Below are 13,479 nucleotides of genomic sequence, written 5' to 3'. Positions count from 1 at the left end.
ACAGGTCTTGGAAAGGCTGGGATATGGGGAACTAATGAGTACAACTTCTTTTTTAAATGTGTAAGGTTATACAGAAAAAAATGCTATTATTTTAACTGTCTTACCAGTCCTTCTAAAGTATAAAAATTCATTAAAAGTCTGCATGCTGAGCCAGGCGTGGCGGCACACACCTGTAATCCCAGCACTCGGAGGCTTAGGCAGGAGGATCGCAGTGAGTTCAAAACCAGCCTGGGCTACATAGTGAGTTCCAGGTCCGCCTCAACTACATAGGGAGACCCTGTCACAAAAAACAAACAAACAAACAAAAACAAAAGTCTGCATGCCAAAAAATAATTTATATGTATAATCAGTGTGAGAGAAAACAAAGTAATTTATATTTACATCAAAAGATTGAGTGCCACAAAGCTGTGGAAATGGTGCCGTTTTTTAAATCTTCCAAACTATCACTCAGTGTAATCCAGAAGGACTCCAACTCACGACTAATTCTTATGCGTTTTCTGTGTGTTCTAAATTCAATTCACCCTGAAGAACTTTGGAGTCAGGGTATTCTGAACTGTGAGTTGCACTGTTGTTCAGACTCCGGCGTGAGCCAATGTTCACTTTGGCATAAGTAGTCTGCTGATACAGCTGCGCGTTGGTCATTGTGATTATCACCCGTTCTTTTTAAGCAGGGCTGTTATCAGCCTTCTGGAATGAGAGTCTGTTGAAAAGAAATGTTGTTTATTATTGGCTGTCAGACTGCTCTGATCAGAAAGCATCCTATCTACGAATGTAAAAATTACACACATCTCTCCACGCCACTGACATCAATGCGTTCCTGCTGCAGGGGCAAATTTTCTGTTTACAAAAGCAATTCCAAAGTACACAATTTCAAAATCAAGGTGATGAGACAGCACTCATCAGCCGGGCAGTGTGTGTGTTTCGTGATTTATTTACCAGAGACTAACAAAGAAAAAACTGATAATTGGCATGAAAAATACTATGTGTGCCAAATAGATCTTCTAAATATTGAGGCAAGGAGGGTTAAACACAATACTGTAGTTTACACTAATGAACATGTCCAGTAAAGCCCTTCCCCAGAGCAGAACAACGCGATAATCACTCTGCATAAAGTCGTTTTTTGTTCCTGAGACAGCCAAGGAAGCACTCTTCTTGGAGCTGTAAACCCTGTACGCGGGCAGAGATGGAAGCTGCTCATGGCCAACCCCCTGGTGGTGGGAGCCGAAGCCCTGCGTCGGAATGGCCTTCATTACCGCGAGAGTAGCTAGCTCAGCCTCAGGTCTGCAGCCTACAAATTCCTGCTTTTCTAGATCCTCCTTGCTCTTCAGAGCTGAGGCTAATGTTATGCTTCCATGAAAAGGTTTTCAGCAGGGAGAGGGGGCATTTCAGACTCCGTGGATGGGGGCTGCATGTTCGTAATGGGCTCTGAGGAATAATCAGTTAGGGTGGAGGGCCGGAGGTGAGAGTGGAGCGGCGGAAAGCCTCATGTCCATGCTGATGACTTCAGTGTGGATACTGAAATCCTGTGGGCTGACTGTGGAGATCAGCAAAAGATCGGTGGACCTGGGACTAAATCACTGGGAGATATGACAGTTTGCAGTGGATTTATGTGCTTGTCAGTGCAGCCAGTCATAGCAGAGAGCCCACTAGGAGACAGCAACTGGGCAACACAGCCTTGCTCCGGGTTCTGGTGTTCTGGAAAAGCCCTGGAGAAAGACACCCTGCTACCTCGTCTTTTCCATCAGTCTGGGTGTTATTTCCCGGAGAACTCTGCTATGACTTTCGCTCTGTCTCTAACAGTCTAATTATTCAAGGCTCAAGTGAAATTATAGTGTATCTAGTTTTTAACTTTGTGCGGGGAAATTTAAATTACCTTACTGATTGATTTAATTTTCATGGTAACTCTGTGAGGCAAGATTATTGTCTTCATTTTAAAGGTAAAAGCAGAGTCTCAGCACAGGTATGTAAGGCGGCTAATTCAGGAAGAAAGAAAATCGAGGCTTCGTATCCAGTTGACTTTGCAGTGAAACCTGTTTTACCCTCATGCACAGAGCTCCAACTGCTTCATCTGCCCAAGAAAACACATTGTTCAGATGTCTGATGGCTTTTTTCAGTAGAGAAGAATAGGGTTCCATTCCTGGGTCAGAGGGCCAAGATAGCTAAGTATGTGTTTGTGTCTGTGTGTGTGTGTGTGTGTGTGTGCATGTATTTAAACTTGAAAATCCAACATTTCTACTTTAAACAACTGATTTCCATAAAGTGATACCATAGAATAAAAATTTGATCCATTCTGCAATATTTTTATTATTCATTCCAACCCCTAATTTCTTTTCAAAGCTTTACTAAAGTTTTTTGCTACTCACTACATCTTAAAATATATTGAATGTGATGGATGATGTATAAATGTTTGTTTTCTAAAGGGGCCACATAAAGTAACACTGGGACAATGAGAAAAAAGAAATTATATACCCTTGTTTTAGATTTGGGTAAGTCTGGAATACTAGTTTTTCTGTGTATAAGGATGTAACTGTATTTGAACAATGTGATTTTTTATTCTAGTGCACAATTAAGCAGAATCAATGATAAAATATAAATGAAACTGAAATATCGTGGCTCAAGGAAATTCTTAAAAAGTATTTCAATGAAGCTTTAAGATTGCATAAGTAAATAACATGGGAAGCAAGTATCATTCATAAAATTATATAATTAATATAAATAATAAAATAAGACTAGTTCTGGTATTAATAACATCCTAATTGTGGAGCAATAATAACACAGCTAAATTAATTGATGGTATTTAAGGATGTTTTCCCTTAGCCATCCTGCCTGTTCAAAGGTTTCTTCATTTCTCCCACTTGAAGTTTTTGTTCATGCAGTTTTCCCCTCAAACACATGTTGTGCTTCAAATCCAGGCTCTCCTACTGCAAACATCCATATGAGGAGTCAAGGAGAGACTCGTAGTGTAAAGTAAATAGGTCAAGGCTGGAAAATAACCCTCATAAAAGTTTTTTTTTTATTTTAAATGAATTGTAAGTACATACACTGGACAGCCATGTTACTATTGCATCATGATTATGTTTCAAACATTCCATACTTATCATTGTGTGACCCTGGACACTCAATCTCACCACACTTTTGTGGGCTTGACCACTCCCATTTTACAAATAAAGAGGCTACAGACGTCCATTCAGTCTTCCATGGTCACATCGTAAATGTAGAAATCCACATGATTAACTATTTTTCTGTAGCTGAGTAAAGTGTGCATAGTCCTTATAGTCATTCAGAATATATGGTCTACATAGATAGCTAGCTCATCCAAATATACAGAAACTTCCACTGCATCTGATTGCAGTTTTCTACTCTAATTTTATCATAAATTTCAATGTAGCTTTTGCTGTTATAATCTTGTTTAAAATCTAAACATTTTTGTTTCAATTGCATTAGTGAAACTAGAATAATAAATATGTATTGGAGAGGCAAATCATCATTCAAAAAAGGATTTGGTGACATAATCATTAAGTAGAGAATCTAGGGATTTCTGAATTTAGGTCATTAATTTCTTTTGCCTAAATCAAAAATGGCTAAAAAAAATCATCATCCTGAAGTTTCCTCATCACAGTTCCACGTAGAAGGAGGAGGTGATGTAAAATGAGACGGTGAGACATCCATTTCTCTAAAAAAGACACACTGTCAATAGCATAACTCTCTGCTATCACAGCTGACACTAATTGGCACCCTTATCAGGGCTCTCAAAAGAGAGGTCATAACCGGAAGTGGCTCCTCTGGGTTGAGAAGCAGAGATGTGGAAACCCAGGTGCCTTTGTTATAAGAAAAGCAAGAGCCATCAGTGTTTATCCATGACCACAGATGATTGAATAACTGCTACCATGTTAAACACGGAACTCGCCGACAGATGTCTAAAGCAGCAGAACAGATCAGACAAGAGGAAACCAAGACTACACTTTGGTACCTGCAGATTCTGCATCCACACACAGAGGCTTCCAGAAGGGGCGAGCAGAGGAGGCGCATTCAATCCAGGAAAGAGATGGCCTATACCTTAAGTAATATACTCCACATTAGGGTGGGGGCACTACTGCACCAGGATTTCTGCAATAAAATACATGAATATGAATGGCAACTGCAATAAAGAAAGGCTGAAAAAACATTCTCATGTCATTCAGTTCAGTTTGCCACCAAAACAACAACCTCATTTAAATTCAGGACTTGCTGCCAAACGTGTTATGAAAAAAATTCTGTTTAAGAGATTTTGGAATTTCTGAATTGCAGATATGGCACTGTGGACCTGTGCAGGAATTAGGATTATTGCCCAGTGTGGTGATGCACACATGTAATCTCAGTCCTTGAGAGGAGGCTGAGACAGGAGGATCAACCCGAGTTGGAGGCCAGCCTGAATTGAACTGCATAGCAAGACCCTGTTACACACACAAAAAAAATTGGGATTATTTAGCTGGGACACAAAGACTGAAATGTAACTAAAAATATGAACTTTGTGGGACAAGAATTTAGCTCAGTGGGTCCATATGGACTTTATCTGTTAGAGTTTCAGAATGTTTATCGAGCACCTACTATATGCCAGCTCTGACAGATAAGACATTGCTGAGAAGAAAGAAGCACCTATACTTGGTGCTTGGTGCCCAGATTTATTCATCTCCTGTGAAATTCTTCAACAGGTGGGATGTGTTTTCAATGTTCCTCTGAGGTATTAAAATAAGGAATAGTCCTCCTATGCAGGTATTAGAAAATAATTACGGGAAGATTTAACTTAGAAATATTTTCCTATTATGACTCAAAATCCACAGACATAGAATTGATAAATCTGATGACAGTAAAATAAAAACACAGCCTTGTGAATACAAAAAAAAAAAAAAAAATGCATCAACAAAACCAGGAGAGCCCTAAAGAAACAGGAGAAATAAATTTCTCCGTGAATCACAGGCAAAACACAAGCAATTCCAGATGTATAAAGAACTCTAAAATGGAATACTTTTTGGTCTTAGAAAGGGAGGCACTCCTGTTGGGCGTTGTAGCCGGCATGAAGCTGAAGAACAGTATGCGCCAGGTGAAATACGGCGGTCACAGCCCAAGGAGCGCTGTGGGATTCCACCGATGTGCAGTCCTAGAGCGGTCAGAACCATCAGCCCGGAAGACTCATGGTTGCCAGAGTGGGGAGGAAGTGGTTAGTCTTTCACACGTGCAAAGTTTCCGTTTTCCATGATGAAAAGATTTATGGAGTTGGATGGCAGTGATGGCCACACAACATTATAAATGAATTTAACACCACAGAAGTTTATGTTTAAAAATAGTTAAATAGTGATTTTTAAGCTATGTGTATCTTACTACAGTCAATAAAAAATTTTAAAAAGGAAGAATACTTTTCCTTTGAACGGCCATTAAGTACAGGAAAAGTTACATAAGAAAATTATGGGATCTGCTTTCATCTGGAAATATTAAAAGACAATAATATTTCTTGGACGATTTGAAGCCAACAAAATCAACAGTGCAGATTCTTACACCCCGGTGTAAAACAAGGTTCTGTACATCAATATTAGTTTTCCAAACTCTGATTCTGGTGAATTCTAGGAATTTCTTATTCTTTTTCACAGTGACACCTATATATTTTGTTTATAGAAAACAATTATTTTGGGCCTGGGATTTGGCTCAGTGGTTCTGCTGCCTGCCTCACAAGTGCAAGGGCCTGGGTTTAACCCCCAGTACCAAAAAAAAAAAAAAAAAAAAAAAAAAAAAAAAAAAAAAAAAAAACAATTATTTTGCATGCACACAAATCTAAACAAACTAAAAATCAAGAAATTTGACTCACATAAATAAAAATAAATTCAATTAACTTTCAGTTAGCTAAACTGAATAAAAGCAAATATCCTACAGATATGAGATGCGAATTAATAAATATTAATCATGAGCTCTCATTTTCAATTAAGAAGGTTATAACACATTGAAATTAAGCACTATCATTGTCATTCTTTAAAAACTACCAATAATATTGTTGTTGTAGTTTGTTGTCCATGTATTTGTGGCTCAAGAAAGTCAAGAACATAACCAATTATACCACTGTTCATTATGTAGAAATGGTATTTTATATTTCACATTGTTCTAAAAATACTATTCTCAATTCATCTTTTCAGAGCATCAATATGCAATTATTGATTATGCAATATTAACAATATTGCATAATTTTGTGTATCAATGATTCTACCTTTTCCTAAAAATTTTTTCACTCTTTTAATATTCAGTATTTATCATTTCCCACAGCCATGTAAACATACAATGTATTAAACCTACGAGGACATTGTGCTCACTTCGGCAGTACATATGCTAAACCTAAGAGGACAATTCAATAACTATGTGAACACACAGGGACATTTGCCAGCATATTTATCTAAAACTACATATGATGGAAAAATAAAATTTGGATTTTTTTTGTGCTGACCAAAGCTGGAGAGGTACCATCTTGCAGCCCCTTGCCAGGGCAGGCTGAAATGGCAGCCTCTTAAGAGACATGACTTATTTGTGCTAGCGTGAGTTTTTGTCTACGAAAATAATGATTATTATGTCTAGAGAAAAATAGATCTCTATTAAAATGTCTCAAGTCCAAGGTTATTCCATAAAATAGATGTCTGTCTGTAAGTTGAGACTGAAACATTCTTTAAACTACATCTCACTAACAGAAGAGAAATTTGAATTTATTTACATTTCCAATTTGGCATGTACTCTGAAACATCGCAAAAAATTAAATGCAAATTGTAAAATGCTATTAAGTCATCAGTCTAATCCTTCTCCCAAGTAGCAGTGACAAACTCAAAAGAACAAAAAATTGCCAATTTCTTTGCTATGGGTTACAAATGTCAGAATAAAGGAGGTAAGCATTGTTCATTCATTATGAATATTAAAGAAGCCATTTGATCAGTACTAAATAAAAGTAGATGTTATTAAAGCAAGTGTTTAATGTGTTAGCAGTAGCTTCACCAACTGCCACACGCCGGTCCTTTTCTCAGAATAAACCTCTGGTCGGTGTACTCATTTCCTATCTGTCATCTTGAATTATATGTCATCTTGGTCTTGATGAATATGTGTTAGATCCCTTCAGGCTGGTTAATAATAACATTCACAGCATATGATACTCAATCTTAGATCTTTCAGGAGTCATAAGTTATATAGCCACCCACTTCACAATACCCTAAGATCCGGAAACAACCTAGACACCCATCAACAGACAAAGGGATCAAGCAAATGTGGTGCGTGTACCCACAGTGGAATATTATTTAGCTACAAATAAGAATGAATAGAGTGAAGAGGGGAGGGGGCAAAGGACAGAAAATGATCATGAAACCATATAATAAATACTTTTACTTATACATATATACATATACGCCCATTCTCCCCAATGAATATAAGTATTATTTCTCACAAGCACATGCTAATAAATACTGAAAACTTCAGACAGGTGATGCAAGAAGATTCACCAACTATCAAAGATTGTAAAACCCCGCTAATTAATCCTGAACCCCATAACAATGTTTTCTCTAACTATTATGTATGGTTGGACACAATACCAAAAAGGAGTTCCATTGAAAGACTATCATTTTGCATTGGAAAAGGACATTTTTGGGTAAAAAGCCTTCTAAAAATTAACTAAAACCAACTTAGGTGCCAGACTGTATCTCTTTCACTCTTATTCTGCACAAAGATAAAACCAGGTAACCTCTGACAAGTTAGTGTCTACCTTGTTTCAAGTTACTCCAGCAGTCATTACCTATAAGGGCCACAGCCATAAAGAATGAAGGATTTCATTCTGGTTAATGACAGATTTGCCGCCGTAAAAGTGAGTCTCATCACAAACGGAAGGGAGGCATTGACCAAGTCTCTATCGTAGTACTGTCGTGACAAATAAAAGAACTAACTCAGCAGAGAAAGCCCAGTGCAGCACCAAGGAAAGCTCAGTAAATCTAACCCCTCCTTGTGTTCAGAATTGAGTGGCATGCTGTCGAGTGCACTTACCGTTTTCCTAACTGACATCCATGTGCTGAGAGGAATAGTTCGGCTTATAAAGAGCTCTAGACGGAAGATACCTACAAGTCCTTTGTGGCACCTGGCTTGCTGGGAACTGATCTTTTATAGAGATTCATAAAATTGACTTAATCACCACCAGATTCAGTTTCCTTGTCTTTGATATATGAAGCCGGCTCAGCAGACCTAACTCACCTTCTTAACCTCCGAGCTCATTTAATTCACATGGTCACATATGCTTTGTTGTTTATGACGTCAAAAAAGGAACTGAGCGACTTTCTAGAGGAGAATATTTAAACCAGCATTTTCATGTCTCTGTATTCTACCTACATCACCATGAAATACTTGTCTCTACACAAATGTCAAAACTGCTAGCAATGCACCCACACTGAGAGCATCCTCTTATAAGCTTAAATATTTTTCTTTTCATACTATATTAATTGAATAGTTTCGCTTTGGATATATGAACTTCAAATTCAGCTGACTCTGGTTTTATTATCTGAGCACCTCCCTTTAACTGGTACATAATTAGGTCATCACCAAACAGAACAAGTGGGGCACATCTGAAATTTGAGGCTCTAGTTAACATTAAATGATCCGACATGTATTACTGGTTCCCCATAAGCTACGCTTTTTTTCCTTCTTTACAAAATAAAAAACAAAATCCCTGACTTTGTTGTGGTTGGTCATTAAGTTCGCAGGGTGAACTTTGATTAGTACACTATGATAGTTTCAAATGATTCATTTCAAACAAGGCATAAAAAACAAATCTGGGGTAAGAGACAAAAAAAAAAAAAAAAATCCAGAGCAAGATTGAGGAGCAAGTTTCTTATTTCCCGAAAATAAGACGCAAGGAGAAATGTCGTTTTATGGCCTCAGCAATTTTCTTCTTTGGGTGATGTTCAGAATTGCAAGAGGGGTTTGGTGGCCAAGAGATGAGACAACTTAAGAGGTTGTGCATTGAGACAGGAAAGAAAAGGGTGCTGTAATCCAGCACGGACAGCGTATCCAAAAGCGCACCTTGACTTGTTACAATTGTCTGGCATATTTTATATGTTCTGGGGTCTATTAGTCTTGTTTTCAATTCGTGTTCATGATAATCAACTGTATAAAGCCTTACAGGATAAATAAATCTGATGATGGAAAAATAAAAGGGATTGGAGGGAGAGGGGAAAAGAAGAATTGAGAAGTATCGTGTCCACGTACCAATTCCCTACAGAGAATGCAATCATTATGCACTGCAAGCATGTACTAATAAAAGATTTTTTAAAAAGGAAAATGGAAAAATCTAGATCTTTCATAATATTATTGGTCAGGGAATCTGTGAACTCTGGCATTTCATCAACTCCAGACTTCTTGTTCTGTGGGGTTGTGTACCTGTATTACCTAAGTCCTTTTAAGATGGTCTTCACGTTACATCTGAAATTATCTTGCCCCACCTAAGAGTCAAAAAAGCTAGCTGTTTAAAACAAAAGAAGTTTGCAATCTCAGTGGCGTCACTCAATGGAAATGTATTTCTTGTTTACCTCGCAGTAGGAGCTGAGTGAGCAAAAGTGTCTCCCCACAGCCAGGGAGAGTAAACCCCTGCTAGTGTGAATCCACCTCTTTTCAATGTGGACAGCTGGTGAAAGAGAAGACCAGGAAGCCCACACTTCAGAGTCTATGCTTTTGTTGTGTGTTCCTACTAAAGAAGAGGGAAAATGCACCCAAATCATGTGCTCAGGAGAAAGCAGAAGTAAGTTTGGAAAATACAATATTCACTATAATGGTGCCTGAAAATAAACAGTTTCTCTATATAGTTAAAGTTTGGTAGAACATTTTTACTCAACACTGTCTCAATAACCAAGTGATGAATACAAAAACCAGCTGTTATACTACCTACTTCACTGAAAACAGTTCAGCCAAATGGTGTCCTGTTTTGTGATACAGATTTTCCACCCTGTATTTATACCACAGTAAAAAAGCGATATTTTCTCTAAACACCAGGAAGTGATACAAAATGATCAGAATTAATTGCAGGCTATCTTTCCAAAGATCAAGTTCGTTTTTGACTGGAAAAATGCCGCTTACTCCAGTTGGGGTGGATAATAAAAGTGACTACTTTAGAAATTCAGTTTAAAATGTAAAAATTAATATCTATTTATTAAGTGAATCCTAGACAATTAAATCTAATTGCTCTGTATGCTTTGTCAAAACATAGAAGGCATCTCTACTGTCACTCTTGATTTGCTTCTCCTGTAGTATTCCATTTGTTGTACTACTGAGATTAAAGATTAAACCCAATTGCTAAGTGCATTGCCAGGTCCCTCATACATGTCCTCAGCTGTGTGTGTGTGTCCCCACACGTTTGGATACTCCCAGTGTTCTCATTTTGCATATTCTCACGTAGAAATGCAGTCTCTGGTACACCACCGCATTCCAAAGATCAATCACAAACTCTACCCAGTGCTTGTCAAGAGTCAATATCTAATATAGGAGGAACAAAAGCCCATGGAAAAAGATAACACTGATCCACTTGTGAGAGATTTCTGCTGTCTGGTGGGTGACAGAAAGTGAAGCAAGACCAATCCCATTACAACTAGTTATGCTTCAGCCTCTCCAATTTCATTCATTTTGCTTTTATTTCTGATGTGCAAAGGCTGTTTGATGAATTCCCTTCTGGGGACAGGCTGGTCTGGAAAGATTGTACATTAAAAAGTTATGAAGGGTACATAATTTATTAAATCCAACTCATTATGGGAAAGTGTTAGCATGCAGTTCATTTAATAGGAATCATTGGTGGAGAAAATGACTATTGTTTTGATCTAGTCATATACGCTATAGCATAATTTCCCTACGGTGATTTAGCAAATCTTGAACATGAACACTCACTTAGTATGTTGTGTTATGTATTAATGGCTTTGGCTTTACATTTTTATTATGTTCTGTAACAAATAAACTTTCCATGTTTTTAGCGAAATGATTGAGAAATTAAATACAGTAACTAGGGTGGGGGATTTAGCTAGGTGGTTCTGCCATCTGCCTTGCAAGCACAAGGGACCGAGTTCAATCCCTGGTACCAAAAAACAAACAAATAAATAAATACAGTAACTATAACCCTGAGGGCAAAGTAGACAAGAGTAAGGAACAGTTTTCTTATGGGTCTTCTATGTGGTAACCAGGAAAACAATCAATTATTAAAAAAAAAAAACTTAGCCTATAATAATGAAAGCAAAAATGACCCCCCTAAAAAGGTCCTGTGTATGTCTACTATGCACAAATGTTATGACTAAACATTGTGGAGAAAAAAATATGTGTTCAAGGGGCTAAGGAGACAGGTTACATACATGAACATAACTAGCTCCACATATAAAGCACCACGTCATCAAACACTAGATTTTACCAAAACTACTAAAAGAAATCAGAGAAGGTGATATTTCAGTGACACCAGATGGCCAAGGGATAATCTTTATTTATAGGCTCTTCCCAAAAGAGGTTTTTCATATAATTTTCTAATATCATTTTGCATGCCAGCTATCATTAACTCTGTAACTGACTACATAATTTCAAATTATATTAACATTCATTTAGCTGAAAAATGTGTCTAATCATTTCCCTAATAAATTAGAACATTTACTTTATTTCTAGTTTTTTCCCATTCACAAAGCCATAATAATCAGTTTTGCAGTGTTCTTGCTTTTGTTTGTGGAGGATACATTCCCAGAAGTAAGATTCCTAGTTTAAAATGTAAATGCCTATTTTAAAATAATAAATTCATCATCATAGAGCTTTCCAAAAAAGTCCAAGTTTGCTTCATCCCCAAAATGCAGGGTGTAAATTTTGCTTCCGGCACTCGTCATTCATTCTAAGTTTTGCTTGTCAGCGGGAGAGGAAGTTACCTCTCATTGTGACTTTCATATTCATTACTCAGAACTCCTAGTGGATTCAGAATCCCTTTCATACATATAAAATGGCCATTTGGATTTTCTTTTTGAAAAAATTATTACCAACCTTTACCCATTTTTCTACTGAGTTGTGTTTCTTCTAACAAATAGTAGATCTGAAAGCCCACCTTCCTGTTTTTAATTTTTAGTCAAGCTACCTATAATCGGATCAAACACCATGAATCAAACAGTGCTGCTGGGCACCAGCCCTGTGCAGTGGAAGGGAAATTAGCATGGGAAATGCAGCGTGCTCAAGTCTGGTGGTAGAGATGAAACAGATACGGGGCGCAGTGTACCCCAGAAAAACACATATAAACACCACATACAATGCATCAGCCTTATTAATGATGTGACAGAGGAGGCTTTGTTTCTGGTTAACACTGTGAAAATTTTTCAGAGAAGACAACATGAGCCCGGCTATAAGAGATGGGAATGATTATCTTAAGTGTCATATGAGAAAAAAAGCACTCTTTGCAGGAGGAATAACAAATTTTTCAAAAACAAATGACTAATTCAAAAGCTAGGAGCACTGACCTGATGACCATGACTTTATTAATTTCCAGTAAAATATCTTATTGCAATAATATATAATTTTCATGTCCCCAAAACAGAGGTTAAAAGAATGCAGATGCTATCCAGCTATATATATTTGAATATTATGCTTCTGGTTAAGAAATGCAGAAAAATTCCCATTTATCAGCTTAGAATTCAAAACTTAGCAATCACTGAATGTTATTACATACAATATTAAGTTATAATCTTTGGAATATCAGGAAAAGAAGGAATTAACACTAAATTTTGTTTGCTTCAGGAATACTAAACTTATCCAAAAAAGTCGCTAAATGTTCTAAAAGTTAAAGCAAATTCTAAAAAGCATCTATTTTGAAATTAGAGTGGTGGCTGTATGCATATTTTTGCCTCTTGCATGGATGGTCCAGGGTTGTTTGAAATCCACGTTTAAGCCACGATTCTGAAGGGCGTATCAACTACACAGAGCCAGTGAGTAATAGCGATGCGGGTGACGCCCTCGGGGCGGCTCTGTCAGCAGTGCAGATCTGCATGTACAGATCCGTCAGAGTCTCCCAAAAACACGCAGAAGGCCCCAGGATCTGAGCCATTTCGAAAACAAATGCAGAGCTCTCGGAACGCGTGGCCTCAGCGTCACTGCCGGTCCTCCCTCGGGTGTGATCTCCCCACCACCTCCTACATCTTCCCCCTGCCATTGTTGCTTGCACACCCTCACCTGGGTCTCAGGGCTTCAGTCCTGGGCACTGCACTTGGCCGTGGAAGTCACTGCTTGTCCGCCTGGTGAGCGACGCTGCTTCCCACACCTGCGCGGAATCTTCTGGGCGGCTCACTCTTCGGGAAGGCGCCGCCACTGAAGCCCTGGAGATCACCGGACCAATACGGTACAACAACTCTGCCACCTTCCTGCTGTCAAAGTGAATCTGTCAGTTATCTAGGAAAACTGAGGATGAGAGTTAAAAGAGAAGGGAAATTACTGCAAGGTCCT

The 13,479-nt window shown here is 38.0% G+C and overlaps 1 long non-coding RNA gene across 1 annotated transcript; it reads right to left on the bottom strand.

Annotated features, from left to right (window-relative positions):
• Window positions 1-356: 356 nt before the first annotated feature.
• LOC104871303 lies at window positions 357-8,220 on the bottom strand. Its single transcript, XR_782809.1, has 3 exons — window positions 8,035-8,220; window positions 3,971-4,107; window positions 357-700 (listed from the first exon to the last, which is right to left on the bottom strand). It is a non-coding gene; the product is annotated as an uncharacterized LOC104871303 (long non-coding RNA).
• Window positions 8,221-13,479: the final 5,259 nt, after the last annotated feature.

The sequence above is a fragment of the Fukomys damarensis genome, unplaced genomic scaffold (assembly GCF_012274545.1).
Source record: "Fukomys damarensis isolate Sample0158 unplaced genomic scaffold, DMR_v1.0_HiC HiC_scaffold_3, whole genome shotgun sequence".
NCBI classification, from domain to species: Eukaryota; Metazoa; Chordata; class Mammalia; order Rodentia; family Bathyergidae; genus Fukomys; species Fukomys damarensis.
This window is presented reverse-complemented; position numbering and strand designations above follow the sequence as displayed.